This window comes from Gymnodraco acuticeps, unplaced genomic scaffold (assembly GCF_902827175.1).
Source record: "Gymnodraco acuticeps unplaced genomic scaffold, fGymAcu1.1, whole genome shotgun sequence".
Classification (NCBI taxonomy): Eukaryota; Metazoa; Chordata; class Actinopteri; order Perciformes; family Bathydraconidae; genus Gymnodraco; species Gymnodraco acuticeps.
The window spans coordinates 1,188,919-1,205,061 of record NW_022990015.1 but is presented as its reverse complement, the minus strand read 5'-3'; the positions used below and the strand labels follow the sequence as shown (position 1 = coordinate 1,205,061).

Genomic DNA, 16,143 nt, shown 5'->3' with positions numbered 1-16,143 from the left:
ACAGAATCATATAAGTACATCAGGTTTCATAGAGCCAAAACATTTCAAGTGCTACTCAACTGGCTTTAGATAAGCCAGTCCATTATCAGTATATAAGTGCTTTGTTAAAAGTTCTATCGCTCGAAGTGGAGTCGAAAGAGATGAGTTTTTAGTCTGCGCCGGAAGATGTGCAAGCTATCTGCTGTCCTGATGTCAATGGGGAGCTCATTCCACCATCTTGGAGCCAGGATAGCAAACCCACGTGTTTTTGCCGATGGGAACTTGGGTCCCCCTCGCAGCGAGGGCGCAGCGAGTCGTTTGGCTGATGCAGAGCGTAGTGCACGCGCTGGGGTGTACGGTTTAACCATGTCCTGGATGTACGAAGGGCCAGATCCATTCGCAGCATGGTACGCAAGTACCAGTGTCTTGAAGTGGATTCTAGCAGTTACCGGAAGCCAGTGAAGGGAGCGGAGGAGTGGAGTGGTGTGGGAAAATGTAGGTAGGTTGAAGACCAGACGAGCCGCTGCATTCTGGATGAGCTGCAGAGGTCGGATGGCACATGCAGGTAGACCAGCCAGGAGGGAGTTGCAGTAGTCTAGGTGTGAGGTGACGAGAGCCTGGACCAGAACCTGCGTCGCTTTCTGTGTCAAAAAATACAGCTATATGGCAACAGTCAAGCCACACACAGTGCCATGATATAGCAACGTCAACGTTTCAAACATTAGTAGGATCTATGTTTGTTAGATGTAGCTAGGACACGAAACACATGCATGCATTTCAAGCAGATTTCAAGCCATGATTACAATCTGATTTCCGGCAGTTTGCAGCTAATGGCGTGCTAGTTGCTGCACCAGGTGTTATTGTGTGTTTGAGGAGGTTTACGTACATATTTATTTATTTACGTGCAGTATCCGGGCTCTCTCCACCACTAACGTGTTTAACTCCCTGCTAAACGCTAGACAGTTCAAAAAGGTGACAGTAGTAGCAGACAGGTGACTTCACTCTGAGCAGCTCCAGGCCCTGACCCACACACACATTTCACGGGAGTGCGAGGATGCACGTTTTAGTGCTAGGTAAGACTATCCCGAATAACGGTCCTGCGAGGATGCACGTTTTAGTGCTAGGTAAGACTATCCCGAATAACGGTCCTGCAATCTTTAATGATAACCATACAACGGTTTAAAACTGTTTACCGACAACGTTTCCAGTAGCGACTACCAACGTTTCGAGTTTTGTTTTTAGCCAATGTTAGCTAGGGTAGGGCTAGCTTGAAAAAGTTATGTTAACTTTAAGATAACGTCAATACAATATAGTGTTGGCTAACGTTAAATGATATCAACAGCCAGCTAATTAAAGTATACGGATTACGTTTAGGCCTACTATTTTGCTGTTTGATGGAGAAGACTAATGTTATCCTAATGATTTGTGAAAAGCTGATCCTGAATGTAAACGTTTTATTAAGATGTCAAAATTGAGTAGGATAAGTGTTGAACATTGATAACAATAATAGCATTTTCTAGGCTATGGCCTACAGTAAGGCTATATGTTTCACCTATTGTTTGATACAAATAAACATACATAACTATCCAATAACCCCCACAGCAGAAAGCACAAGCAGTGCCACATTGTCTTATCATTCTTGTATACAGTACAGTATACAGTATATAGATAATATCCATAATTGGTTATGTGTTCAGTGTTTCACCTTTTTCCTGTTCATAACAGACCTTTCATTTAGGAAACAGGACAGCTTCATATAATAAGATCTGCTGGTTTTGCAGAAAGTTTGGTCTGATGATGATAAGATACAGAGACAATATGATGGAACATTGAACATATTCAAATACTTATAGTTTACAGTCCAAATATTTGAGAGTCACTGACCAGAAAATAAACTGTACAATTTAATGTCTACCAGCACAAGAGCCCAGCCATAAATCCTAACTTGGCGAAACTTAAAATATAGCATTTTGTTGAGACTGTGACAGAAGGGTGCTGATACATCTTTATGGCGCATGATACTTTATTGGGTGATTATATTTTCACTGCATGAGGTGATACAACCTTAGCATCAACTCCTTCACAACATCACAGGTAGTCCGTGCTGTTGTGAATGTAAGCCATTTCAGGGTCTTGAGGAAGAGGCATCCTGTTAATGTGTTGTTGAAATTGTGATATCAGTGACATGGTAATGGTACAGCCCATGACGGTACAATAGTACATTTTACGAGTAAATAAACTGTATAATGTGCCATCATACAGTAGTAGTAGTAGTAGTAGTGATCGTGATCAAACTACCATGCTATCATATCAAATATTTCATTTAACACAATCAAATTATCTAATCTAATTCTAATTAACCTTAGCACAAATGTCACTTAAACTACCTAAAGGTGGCTGTGAGCTTCCATGTGATGTTCATTTTATATCATCTGCACCGTTCTGCCAGCTAATTTAAAAACAATATTTTAGTGTAGGATTGCCACCCTTTTGAAGTAAGGTGTAGGGAAAGTATGTAAAAAGTGGACTTTATAACGGTTATGAAGGGATTAATAGTGACTATTACTACGTTTTTGCCTGATAAATGCTCCTCATTGGTTAGAAACTAAATATTGATCTAGCTAGTCATGGCTATTGTTGTTTTTGTAACGTTTAGTCATCATAAGGATAGCCTAAGGATTTCATTTTGTTCTAAGTAAATGATTCCCCCTTGTGTTTAAATGTCTGCAAAATGTCTAATGGGAAATATGCTTGAAAATGGCAGTGTTTGGGATCTTCTGAGCGAAGCTGCTGCATTGCCTCCTCATTGCCGTCCATCCATTCCTCCTGCCTCAAGAGTAAAGACAAGCTGCTCCGACCCCCAAAATGATGTCGACCTCAAGTCAAGGTAATACTCGTTAACAGATCGAATAAGTTCATAGTCATTCACTATAAGGGCTATCAAACTCCAACCCAACTGTCATACACATTTTACGTTTCCTTAAGAAGAATCTTTGCTGCCTCTTTGACAAATAGTACAGGTCTTGACAGTAGAAGCAGAGGCTGCTGTCAGCTTTTGGGAACAAATTGAGGGGCGCACCAGCACATCAGTTTCACAGGGTGCTGAATTCCTCCTGAACTCCATCATACTACCAGCCAGAATGAGGCCAATGTGTTGGCGCAGCAGAGAAAGTGCTAGGCTTTCAGTATAGCTGAACCTGGCCCAGCTCTAACCACAACACCATGCAACATCATCCGGCAATGTAACTTGAACAGGGACATTTTAAAGCTTATCTCATGATAGAGTTGAACAATATAGTCTTGAAGTATTATAAACACATCTGTAGTGTTTGGGTCTGATAAGCCTTCAAACTCTTGGATCTATTTTCCTTACACTTGAATATATTTTAAACAGAGCTGTTTAAAGTCTGGATGCCCAGCCAATCTGTAACATTACGCTGCACAAAATACCCTAAAATGTTTACCCTTACACCCGTGGCACCTCAGTATCCTTTAAAAAGAAGTTGCATAACATATTGCTGATCACATCACACATAATTATATAATCCATTAGTTTTTCAACAGTAACACATAGAACTAAGAAGCCGTTTTAATCATAGCATGCTTCTAAGTTTTTCCTTGCATTTTCTGCTGCTATGCATATTTATATCTTATTTAATACACTGCATTAGTAAATTACCCACTACTGGATTATTACCTTTAATGCCACGACTTTATCTGACATAGCAGCTTAACTTGAATTTAGTGTTGTGGCATTTTTATACATTCACAACATGGTTTTGTAATAAAAGTTAATTATTAATTTGTGAGGCTAATTATTCTCGCTTACTCTCAATATGTGCCCTCTATAAATGTGTTACGGTAAATAAGAATAAACAAATGCCGATAAAGAGGAACCATGTGTTGCCCAGCCGTCTAAGTGAGACAGACTGAGGCCCGGCTGTCTGATGGGACAGGGCAGCTCTACTTTGGACAAATTAATCTCCAGTAAAGATGACTTGGATCAACTTTGAAAAACACTAAGATGAAAACCCATAAAATGATTACGAGCGGCGGCCAGAATGACAAGTATTATCAACAAAAATTAATCAGGTGCATCTTTTCATGAACTCAATTAATAATGTGCAACAACGGGGTCTTTTTTCCCTGGAATGAAAATTAATTAGCAGGGGAAGGTCACTCGGAGATGCTGACATCACTCATCAGGCCTCTGTGGCAGTTCTAATTATTTGTCTTCCAGGCTTGGCTGATCAAAAATTATTGCCATACCTGAGCAACATTTAGAAAAAAAGCTTTGTTTAAAGCACTTTTAATTAGACCTGCTATTTGATTAATGCCGTGTAAGCGCCCAGGATCGGCCCTCTTATCAGCATTTCTGACAAGTTTGCTGGGTATTGTTGTGTGAAAGACATTTTACTGACGCTAACCGACTGTTTAGTATCTAATTCGTTCACTTTAGTTGCAATTAAAAAGCTATTGACTGTGAGGGCACTTGTTGATATTAATATAGATGTAGTAAACTTTGACAAAGCACTCCGTATGGATACTTGAAATATATGTGGCTTTAAGTAAATAAACTTGCATTATGTGGATTAGACCTGATAAAGAGTGCAGTTACTAACAGCCTGCAGTATCACACAGCACAGTGGTGTTATGAATTGTGCAATGATCACCCAAGTTGCTCCCTGCACATTCTTAGAGTGAGCAAGTGTAGCTCTAAGGTCCCACAATTTATTGCGTTTTTGTCAGCCATAATTAATAACAAAAGACAAAGGTCAAGTCAAGCAAATATGATTACCTAACCCCTGCCTGATAACATATCTCGCCACTACTGGGCCCCTTGGTGTCAGACTGTTCGTAGACAGAAGACTTTTCACAAAGTGCCGTTATGATGAGCGCTATATCTAGCTCTTGCGTTTTTATCACGTTGACTCGTTGCCTGAACTATCTTCAACCCTTACTACATCAATTCACATTACCTGCAAATTAGCAAAGTTATACTTTCAAGCTCACAGTACATTTGATCCAAATAGACTCTAAATGCCATTTCTGTTCCTATTAACCTACGGATCGGTGTGGCAGATATTTTCATGAGGTTGCTGGGGAAAAAACACGAGGCTAATGGCTTGGTTGTGACAGCGCTATTCATGATGATTTATGATTCTGTGTTTAAGTTGATTACTCCACTGCTGACTCGGAATACTATTTCAATTAGTGCACTGAAGGTCACTCCACGAAATCCCTCCATAATCTATTCCTATTAACACTAATGCGCGGAGTATCCATATCTGTTCACCCTTGTTGATTCAAATCATCCCCACTCCTAACGGCCAGCTTGTTTACCAGTTTACTGGTTCGGACGTATCCTAGATGGTAATTTTCTCTCCTCCGTGTATCATTAATGTCTTCAGTCTTGACACATGGCTAGAAGGGACATCTCAATAGAGCTTGGGTGCATTTTTATTGCTTTTATTATTTCTAATTTGTTTTACAGATCAAGTGATATTTATGCTGAATGAAATTGATCCTGAAAGCCCTATAGGCAAACGGGGTAATATTGTGAGGTTAGAAAGCAACAACCGCCTATTACTTGTCATCATGAGAACCAAAATAGCCTCAGTGTGATCAAAATTTCAGAGGTTTAAATTAATTTTACATCACTTTCATTCATACTCCCACTCACCCATGCAGAGGAGGAAATTAGCTACCTGTATTTAATCTAATATGTTCCCACTGTAAGCGCTGGTGGACATGATAGACTTAATCAGTTCACACTGAATCAAAAAAGCTCACCAGACAGTGCTTAGCGATGAGCAATGAATTAAGTTTCAAAGACGGGGTCTCTGAGTTTACCGGCTGGAAGGGAGGACTACTTTATTTTACAGGATAAATGACTCCCAGTGCAAGTCGACGTAACCGTCTGATTTAGTTGTTTTTGATTCCAACTCAAATATAGAATTGAACTCAAAAACAAATGTATAACTTAAAGTTTACTAAATGTTTCCAGTTCAATTTTAAACTTTCTAGTTGTTTTGATTTACAGCAAAATATATATTTATATTTGAAAACAAGTAATAAATCCGATAGAAAACTTTAACAGCTCTTATCAGCCACAGCAGGCCTCTAGACCTTAAGACAGGAAACATCCTTTTTTTGAGGGAAGGGTAAAAGTGCTGACATTGTCACCAGTTGATGGGACTCTATCCAAGGGATAGGTGAAAACACTTGGGCGCACTGACATCAATTTTCAAGATGATTTAACTCAATGCTCCTGTGTTGGAGGAAAGAAACTTCAGACCCCTGATTTACTTCCAATGACAGCCACGCGGCCCCCGAAACAATGTTTCCAAGGCTACTAGCGAATGACGAGTGGTCACGTCTGTACAGCCGTCCCCATTGGTTTGATTTATGTGACCGGGATCCAATAAAAATGGCAATCAAATCAACCCAGCCACTTTACAGGTAGAGAGCTGTCTGATTGAGTTGTCGAAGGCATGGCTGAGGCTCAGAATGATTATGCTACGAAACGGAGAGGGGTCCATCTCTCCGCACCCAACAAGGACACCATACATCTCCCCGTGCAGCTTTCCTACTCCACTGTGAAATGTATCCAAAATAACTGCACACCTACTGCTTGCCTGCCTCCCCTCTCTGAAGGTTATTTGTCGTCTGAAGGACTCTGCCTGTCAGAGTATGATGAATACCATGTACACAGACAAGAGCAGCGTCAGGTCCAGGATTAGCCGGAAAACTCACTGATCTGTGAATAACCTAAAAAAGAGGAGCTGAAGATTAGCAATGATGCTTTTAGGAATGATCCATCAAACTCAACTACCTCAGTCACTCAAATGAATCATCTCACTTGATTCTTTAACCCAGGAGAAGTACGAGTGACTGCCGCGCTACCTGCAGGTCACCGAGATCATTTTGAGGATGTTTATTAAATCAGTGCTATCAATTTTCTTACTGATCATCTTTTATCTGTCCTGTCCTTGGAGATGAGTCAAGCGCACAATGATGTTAAAGGTTGCGCTATTCAACTTATGGCTTTTTCGTTCAACCTCCAGAGCTCCGCTGGCAATATTGAATTATAGCCGTTGCCATAACGTACAAATTGATACCTGAAATATGCCCCATATTGAGAAGGCCTGTCACTAAAGTTAACTCTCTTCTGTTAACAGAGCTACTGTAGAAAGTAGGACGAAAAAATGAGCAAACAATAATCGTGAACTATTTGCCTTAGCTTTGAACTAATGACAACTTAGGCAGGCCTGTTTACTGTGCATGAGGAAGCACACATTCAGGAAGTAAATTGGATCAAAGTACAAGCAGCTGCTTAAGTACTTAGTCGCTTCGATAAGCAGAGTGAAATCACCATCATTGTTGCATTAGAGTGACTTGCTTCAGTCACCGCCAGGAAAGCAGACAGGAAGAGGAGAGGGGAGCTGATAGTGTACCAGCTCCATGTGTCAAGAAGGAGCCGCTGGCTAACAGCCAGGCTGAAAGAGAACAATTGAACATCACAGTCTTTTTGTGTTGGAAACACAATCACCTTGTTACAAAACAGAAGGTATTGTACAACAGGTACAAACACATCCTCTGGAATAATCAAGCATGTGCAGTTTAACTAAAGCAGTTCACACTTTTCAAGACATACATGTATGAGTTAGGTTTTGGCTTTTGTGTGTTTCCCTTTTGCCATATTAGCTGCCTTGATATTAAATCATCGAAAAGTAGCCTCCCACACACTTTTACAAATTTAAAACTAAACATTGGAAAAGATTGACAGTTTATAATAAGAAAACAAGCAAGCGATGGCAACTTGAGGCCCTTGCAATGTTTTCTTTTTAAGGGTCAAGGCAGGGAGTGAAAACAAAATGTCTCCGATCCAAAGAAACCCAAATGACATCATCTTAAGTTTCCACTGAACTCTGAAGCCCTTTCCTCTCCGGCAATGAGGACACAAGGTAAGTTCAAGGATTGAGCAAGTCAGTTGGACTAACATGCCATGGAACAGGAAATAGCCATTCATTGATTTTGTGTGTGTCCAGAAAGATCAATTTTATTCTTCCTTTGTTTTCAGACTACAATGCACTAAAGCTCCTGCAGCGGCAGGATGTGTTTCGTACAAGCGCGGTCCAAATGAAGCTATAAATCAAGTGGTGGAGCAGAAACACATAATGTCATCCCCCATAGACCACGCACTGTACAGCACCGCACCTCAAACTCCTCCATTCTGCCTCCACAAACAGTCTCACAATGTCAGACCATCTAATTAATATAACTGTCAAAATATCAAAAAAAAGTAGTAAAATAATGGACAGAATCACATAGTTTTATTTGGATATTAGGTAATAGTGTTCCTATTCTAAACTATTTATGGAGAAGTTATTTGTGCTTTGATTAAATTGTATCGCATTCACTCCTTTATGACTGTCTTCTGGTTCAACATCATTCTGTTGTTATGCAGTTTACTGATTAAGTTGTGTGTGTGACAGCACGCGCACAAATGCGTGTGTGCATAAACTGACACTTCTTTAATTGTATTGCACTTGTGCTATCTGGTGCTGGAGTTAACTCGTAAAAGTGAAGTCTCAAGCAGATTCCCAGCGTCTGCCTATTTAAGATTCATAGAAAAGACCATCCACCCCAATCAATATCTACTTGAGATTTAAGTTGCATTATGTGTCCCCTTCACAGGCATGATTTAAAACATCAGCACAAAGTATTCTTAATTTTATTGCCTGCCGTAAATTTAAATTAATGATGCTGACATCTACAATTAACAATGAAAAATGCAGATTCTTATAATCACTTTAGCAGTAATATTGTTTTCAGCCCAGACTCAAGGTGCTCCTCAACATTCAGTAAAACACAAAAAGACAGCTTCATTACATTTTATTTGCTATAGGAAACAAAAAAAGGGTCTGACAAAAATCCACAGCTCATTTGGGAATATCTCGCCATGCATAATTAAGCAAATTTGATTGGAATTAAGCATGACTTCTTTTGGTTGGGTTTTAATGAATGCAAATCAGGCATCTACATCCCTAAGATTAATTTCAGCCAATTAAAAAACAAAGCTTGTTGGAAAGTGTAAAAGTGTTCAAAGCAGGGCAGCAAAGCAGTTTCTCTCCCTCTCTCTCCTCATCTCATCTTCATAACTTGCACTCAGGAGAATCCCCCCCTCAACTTTGATCATTAGCATGAAGTTACAGGCAAACAGTATGAATTCAAATGTGGCAGAAATACATTGCCAAGATCCTTATGCCTTTTTAATCTCAAGTCGCACCCCTTAATAGTTTCTTTACACAATTATTGTTGGAGTAATTCTCTTTTAACACTGAAGGGACACTTAGGGAATACATTTGTCAAAAAGTTTATCAAAATATACTCAAATATTGATGCAATATGCTGATATTTCCCTTGTGATGCAAAGATAAACTTTAGAGCGTTAAATATATCATTGTTCCGGGGTTTGACGGGACAAAATATGACAATTATTCTGCATTAGTCTTCCTACAATAATGTTGCCACAACCTGAAATCAACCTTTATCAGTGTTCAAGAGCATTCAATCCATCTGACTTAAGCACTCAGGAGATCTCATCGTGGTATTTTCCATGTGAAGGCACCATTGCACACCAGGCCAGTGACAAATATCGCGCTCACACCAATAACAAATGCCAGTGTCAGGCAGTGTATATGGCTTATGTAGGTGTTAGTCTCATTATGACAGCTTCACATTACCCTTCATCTTAAATGTTATGCTGTTTTTGCACCTATCAGTGCAGCTCACAACAGCACTGAGTAAATCCTGATTATTTGGAGAGTCAGACGCTAACGCTAATGATTGAGGGCAAGCAGGCACCTTCGGGCTAATGCTAATCTGCCTGCACATTGCTCGGAGAACGGCGTGTACATTGATTTGATCTCTCACATCAAAAGACAAACAGTGGTGCAAGTCAGCACATCCCCAGTCAATGTCATTCCTTGAAGTGATTCCCCCACACGTGCATCTTTATGGGCCCGGTGAGGGAGGGAGGGAATACTGAATGAGGTGATCGGATCTATTGGCATTTCTTTAAAGGAGATTCATGGTGGGAGGACACAGGAAAAGTGAAGAAAAGTGGTTCCCCATTCGCCTGCTAGCCAGAGCCAGTTCTGAGAGGCTTGCTGTGTTTAGATTGCATTAATCCCTCTGTCTCTACCTGTTACAGAGCTTTCATTAATGTTGTCTTTTAACATCAAGTCTCCTGCAGAGTGGGGAATAAGTGGAGAGTTCTCAGAACTCTGCAGAAAGTTCAAAGCGCCAAAAGAAACCCTTTATGTTTTCCCTTAATCATTCAAAAGCCCATCCTAGTATGCCACTTGCGTAGCTCCTCCATATGACGAGAAGAATTAATATTTGGCCTCTGATGCATTCTTTTTGAAAGAATAAAGGAATGTGAAGGAAAAGCATTATCTATTCAAGGAGCGCAGGGAATACTCTGACTGTGTCTCAGTTCTGTTGTAGCTGCTGCGTCTCATTTTGTCTGTAGCAGATCACAGGGCTGCAGACTGGTATGTTTCTGAGGGAGAATGGAGAGTGGGAAATTGTTTTATTAGAACCCAGTGGGAGAGTTTTGTAGAGGCAGGCATGTCATTGAGCCTATTTGCATCATGCTAGCAGTGAATAGATATGATAATATTGTAATACTTTAAAATCACTCCTACCAAAGGGGTTTATGTGATTTTTATGTGTTGGGAGCCTCTGGCAGAACCCCTCATGATAACGGAGATTGCGTATTTATATTCATTTATTTTTGTACATAAAACATAATAAATTAACATCTTAAGATGGGGACTTATGATCACAACTTCAGTGTAAAATACAAGCCAGATACTTATTATTTCAGTACGGTTCTCTGTCATTTATTTTATTCCGCTTCTTAGTATTTGTGTCTGTTAGTCCTTCCCTGTGTTAATGTATTAACTCTGACGCCTCAGGCTTTTCATTTCATTCAGTAAAGCCTCATTGCTATAGAGTTGGCCTTATGCTTACTTTATGCACCAAGGACCACACATTCAAGTTCACTAGAGCAGACCTATGCGCCTTTTGAAGCATTTGGACCGCGTTATTATGAAAGTATAGTGTTCGTACATTTGTAACTGCAATTGCAACTCAGCCATCGGTGGAAAATGTGCTATTCTAAGTTTCCTGAATGCAATGAGACAGAGAGAGGGTAAAATGTGTGTACCCTTTATTTTCACACATAATGACACAACGGCGGTTATTATTCAGGGAGTAAAACCGGTGAAAGGCTATTCACTACATTTGTTTCACTCCGCCATACTTAAACTGGAGTAATTTGCACAAAGCCTTTATACATTCTGTGCATTTACTGGTAGCGTTAAAGCATTTTAATTAATTTTCTTCAAATGGCATTGAATTATTTAAAAAGAGGGCACTGTGGAAAAACGTCTGTCTGCTAGGTGTAGCGCTCAATTGTGTGGAGTGAAGAGATGTTACTGGGAGCCCAAGGGACAAGCAGGAGGACAATGCTGTCTCTTGGGAGAATTTTATGCTGCTGAAGTGAATTTGAATACATAAAGGAGAACTTGGATAAAAAGGAAAGGGGGGTACAACATAGCCTGTGTTCTCCTGGTCCCTTGTGTGGGAAAAGAAGCAGATTACCCTAGGTTTTTTTTCTCTATTTTGGCCCTATTCTCAATGACTAATTTAGCATTTTAAGGTCTGCAATTGTGCCATGAGTATATTAGCTGGAGAACTGCATATTTTACATCCGCACGTTGCACTTCCAACTGTCAAACGTGTTGCTCTTCAATGCTAGTTATTCTATTTCTAATGAAAGCTTCCATAACTGCTTCTAAAATATGTTACACCTACATTGCCTTGTCATAAAAATGTTGCACAGATGTATTGCTTTCACTTAAGAAGTCACATGTTTCCACCTGGTTTTTACACTTTTCATGAGACAGATATCTCAAAACCTCAACATTTCAGTGCAAACGTTGGTGGACAGATGGGCCAAGAAGAGAAGGATTTGATTCTAGTAGTGTACTGGATCCAGGATTTCCTGATACGAAACTGTTAGCTGTTAAACTAATGTATAATAATATCATACAATTGGAATGTTAGCATTGGAAGAGGACTCTCTGTGCCTCTTAGTTCATCTTACACCCTTATTGTATATGTATAGACTTAACTGGAATGTTTTTTGTGCTAACAAAAAAAAACATGCAGTGCAAAAATACACAGTAATTAAAATCCTAAAAGAAAAGCAACATATTTTCATATCGGCACATTTTCCTGCTCAGGCAGGCAACGCCCCGCACATTTTCCCTTCGTAGTTTTCCTGTTTGGTCTGCCCTCTTTACTTTGTCCCTTATCTAAGCATCATTCATTCCTCGTCCGTGATCCTGCACTTGGCTGGGGTCTGCGTGGCTTGGCTCCCTCCCATTCCTCCGCTACCTCACTAAAGACACTGCTCTGTTCTTTGTCTTCAATCTAAAAGCAGAGGGGCGGGGGGGGGTGTGTGAGGGCATTACTTGTTGATATGCAGCAACCCCACCTGTTTGCGTTACACCTTGCCTTAATCGGCATCTTAATCTGATGCTTTATCCAGCACTAGGACATAAAAAATAACAAAAAGGTTACATTTAAAGTTCTTCATAACCAAATCTGTTTTTGTGTTGTCGATGTTTGCCAGTTGGTTCTTGGTGAGCCAGATCCAAAAGGATCCCAAGGTACCTGAGCAATAATAGTCTTTTTTATTTATGGCCATTAACCTGTCGATCAGAACTGTCTTTCAAAGGAGATTGCTTACCATTAGTGGGAAATAATACTAGTCGTATTCAAAAGAATAAAATACACAATAATAACGTTTATTTGACTGAACAGTATACAATCAAAACATATTTGACAATAACTCACATCTGAATTGGCATGAGAAATAAGATGAATTCTTATTCTATGACAGTAACAGATAACTTTCTTTGGTACAACAGAATCAGGTATATTAATGGCTGGATGCAATGATTGCATGACCTTAAAAAAACATTGGTGAGACGTGCTGAAGCATGTAACGGTGTTACAGTGAGCATGACAGATATGCAGTTGATGTGTCCTGTGCCCCTGTAGAGGTCACTGTTGTGTGGGGCCTCTGTGTCAGATTGAGAAGCTAATGCCTCTCTTTATGAAGTCTGCAGCACGTACTGTGACATTGAAACAGACTAAGAATGTGAGCAAGGGAAGAATGACAAAGTTAATATGGTTTGCAAAGCCATGTCTAGTAGCAATAACACTGTTTTAAAAGGGAAAAGTTTGTTGGGGCTTAATCTGAACAATGATGAACAGTAATTATTTTTTGTGCCAGTGTTAATCATGCTGTAGCAGTAGTAAGTTAATTTGCAGCAAATAAAGAATCTTATGTACAAATGTCTGAAGGCATCTTAGAATTGTCGGATTAATTCCTCTGGAAGAAACACATTATGTTAATCACCAAATCCCCATATTTGTGTATCTAGGAGATGATTGTAGTGCGCAATTATGAGTGGGCTTTATTAGCAAGAACACAAATTAGATGCTATGAATGAGTTCATCCCAGGCATCTGTATGTGCCATTTAACTCTGAAATCCTTGTTTATTAAACTCCAATTGCACATATGAATCAACTCTTTGGCATTAATCATGAAGTACAAGGGCCCAGATGGTACAATCTTAGCCAAGCTTGAATTAATACGAAAGGTTGAATTGCTGCTGCATCAAGATCCTCTCAAGGACCTTTGAAGAATGACATGAATAATCATTGTTGTTGGATGCTTAGTTTACTAAACCAGCAGAGCATAGTAACCTACTGCAAACGGAGAGATATTATAGCATAGAGCTGCCCTGATAGGGCTTTTTGATAGATTACAGCATGGATACTAAAATGAAGAATGACCTCTTGCACTAACTCATAATATAACATTTGAGTATCATATTATGCACCATAATATCAGTATCATACGGTGATCATGATAACTAAACAGAAACATGGCCAAAGCGACACAATGATAATGGTTACACACCATTGGTTTCTTCACATTTGTACAGCCTGGTGTTGCTGTTAATGGTGAGCAGCCCCTCTTTAGCCTGGTGCACACAACAGGAGAGTAGATTACAATTGGTCCTTTGGTGTTCATCAGATATATGGGGTGAGTATAAGTGATGATACTGACCAAACTGTATTGGCCAACCATGAGTGATGCTCTTTAAATGGTAGTTTTTCCAGTACAGTATGAATGTGGCACAGTTTTTAGAAATCATTTAGAACAATGTAGTTCAAATGTTCTCAAACATATCTTATAATTGGGCAGTAATAAAGTGGAAATACATCTTCATGTTACCTTGCATGCAAAGGGATATTCCTAATTAAATGGTTCCTAACAATGGGTAATACATATTCTGAAGTAAACATTCAAACTAAACACTGGTATGTAGGATTAGTGACGAATACACAGATCGGAGTGTGTATCAGGAGATAAAGAGGGGAGTTTGTGTTTATTTTGTTCATAAAGTAGAACAAGATTGCTATCACTAATTAATATTTCATGATTCGCAATCATTAAGTGATAACAAAACAGTGTCTGAAAATGCAGTCATCCAAAGGTCAACCTGACACTATTGATTACTCCTTACTATCACTGTAATGCTATACATGTTCAAATGATTAAATCCATTCGGCTTCTATCAAAACCATACAAAAACAATAATAGGAAAAGGAAAGGAAGGAAAATAAGAAAGACAGGAGGTAGACGGGGATCGAATCACCAAACTGGTGTGCATTCTGCTTTAGTGCTGTTAAATTACACCTGAACGCATAGGAAGCTGTTTAGGATTACAATTTATTACATCCTGTCACTGTCTTTTGTTCTGCACAGAAACAGTCCTCCTTCACTTTGCTGTGGCCTCACACTTAATGTATTCCAGCTTTGCTGATTTCCTGATTCCAAAGGACATTGCATCTCATTTCTTGTCACTTGTCTCCCAAATTCCTAAAGGTACAATTAGCATTTTGTTTGATGAAATGTTGAAAGGTTCATAGATTGATATTTGCAAAAATGTAGCAGGGTGTTTTTTTCCGAATGCAAATTCTGACATTTATTAACTTTTATTACGGATACTCTGTTTATGGATTGTAAAACTCTGCATAGATTTAATGGGAATAAAGTAAAATTACAATGTTTAAACACAATCAGTGTGGCAAACCAGCAAGTGTGTAATTTAGTGTTGTGTGGCAATGAAATGTTTTACGGGCCTTGATTTATGTCCTGTGCATGGCATTTCTAATGAGAGACCAACATTGCAGTGCGCCTGTGTTCCAGGAAACTACATTTACAGCAGATCTTTTTTCTCAAGAGTGTTTTCCCCCTGTGAAATAATGTCAGCACTTTCCCACCTTCAAAGTCCTTTTGTTTCCAGATCTATTAACAATTCTAATTGTACAGGAACACTTGTTAAGTAAGGCTGGTAAATAAAGCAGGAAACACATTATTTCCTTTTAGTGCAGATTAAAGGTACAGCTATGCTGGGTTGAAACACATTAATGAGGTTTTAAATAAAAATGCTGGCAGGGAATTTACACCGCTGACTGGTTTAACTGCAGTAAGCAGTTGATTTTCCTTGATGTTAAAAGGGGAACATTATTTCACCCGCTAATGAAAAATACATCTTTCCACCCTCCTATCTGTTAATTAACATGTTTGTGTTAGGGGATTTTCAAAAAGGATACAATCGCTTTCAATCTGATTAAAGTAAGTGATACATAATAGGGAGGTTGTTTTCCTTGGGTCCTTCTGTTAATTGAATAGCTTTGTATGACTTGGAATGTTTTTCCTAGTCTCAACAGTTTGCCTGGACCTCGCTGCTCGGGATGCCCCTATCTTAATTACGGATCATTTTCCAAATGTGGTTCAATTTCCTCAGCAGGACAGTTTCTGTTAACTGCTATTTTTAAGGCCAATAACAACGTCAAAGCTAGGGATGATTAAAGCAATTAAAGTTTCCCTTTGTTTTCTAAGCACAGCGAGATAGGGCAGCCTGTTTGTACAGCATTTATTAAACATTTACTAAATGGAATTGAATCTGTCATCGATGAAGTTTTCCGAGACAATTACCTTT

General features: G+C 39.3%; 1 protein-coding gene across 1 annotated transcript in view; it reads left to right on the top strand.

The window, feature by feature from the left end:
* Window positions 1-2,835: 2,835 nt before the first annotated feature.
* Window positions 2,836-16,143, top strand: part of dachd (dachshund d) — a 116,898-nt gene continuing 103,590 nt past the window's right edge. Inside the window, exon 1 of the mRNA XM_034213592.1 lies at window positions 2,836-2,866. The gene's annotated coding sequence lies outside the window, so the exon portion shown is untranslated. The remainder of the gene's footprint in view (window positions 2,867-16,143) is intronic.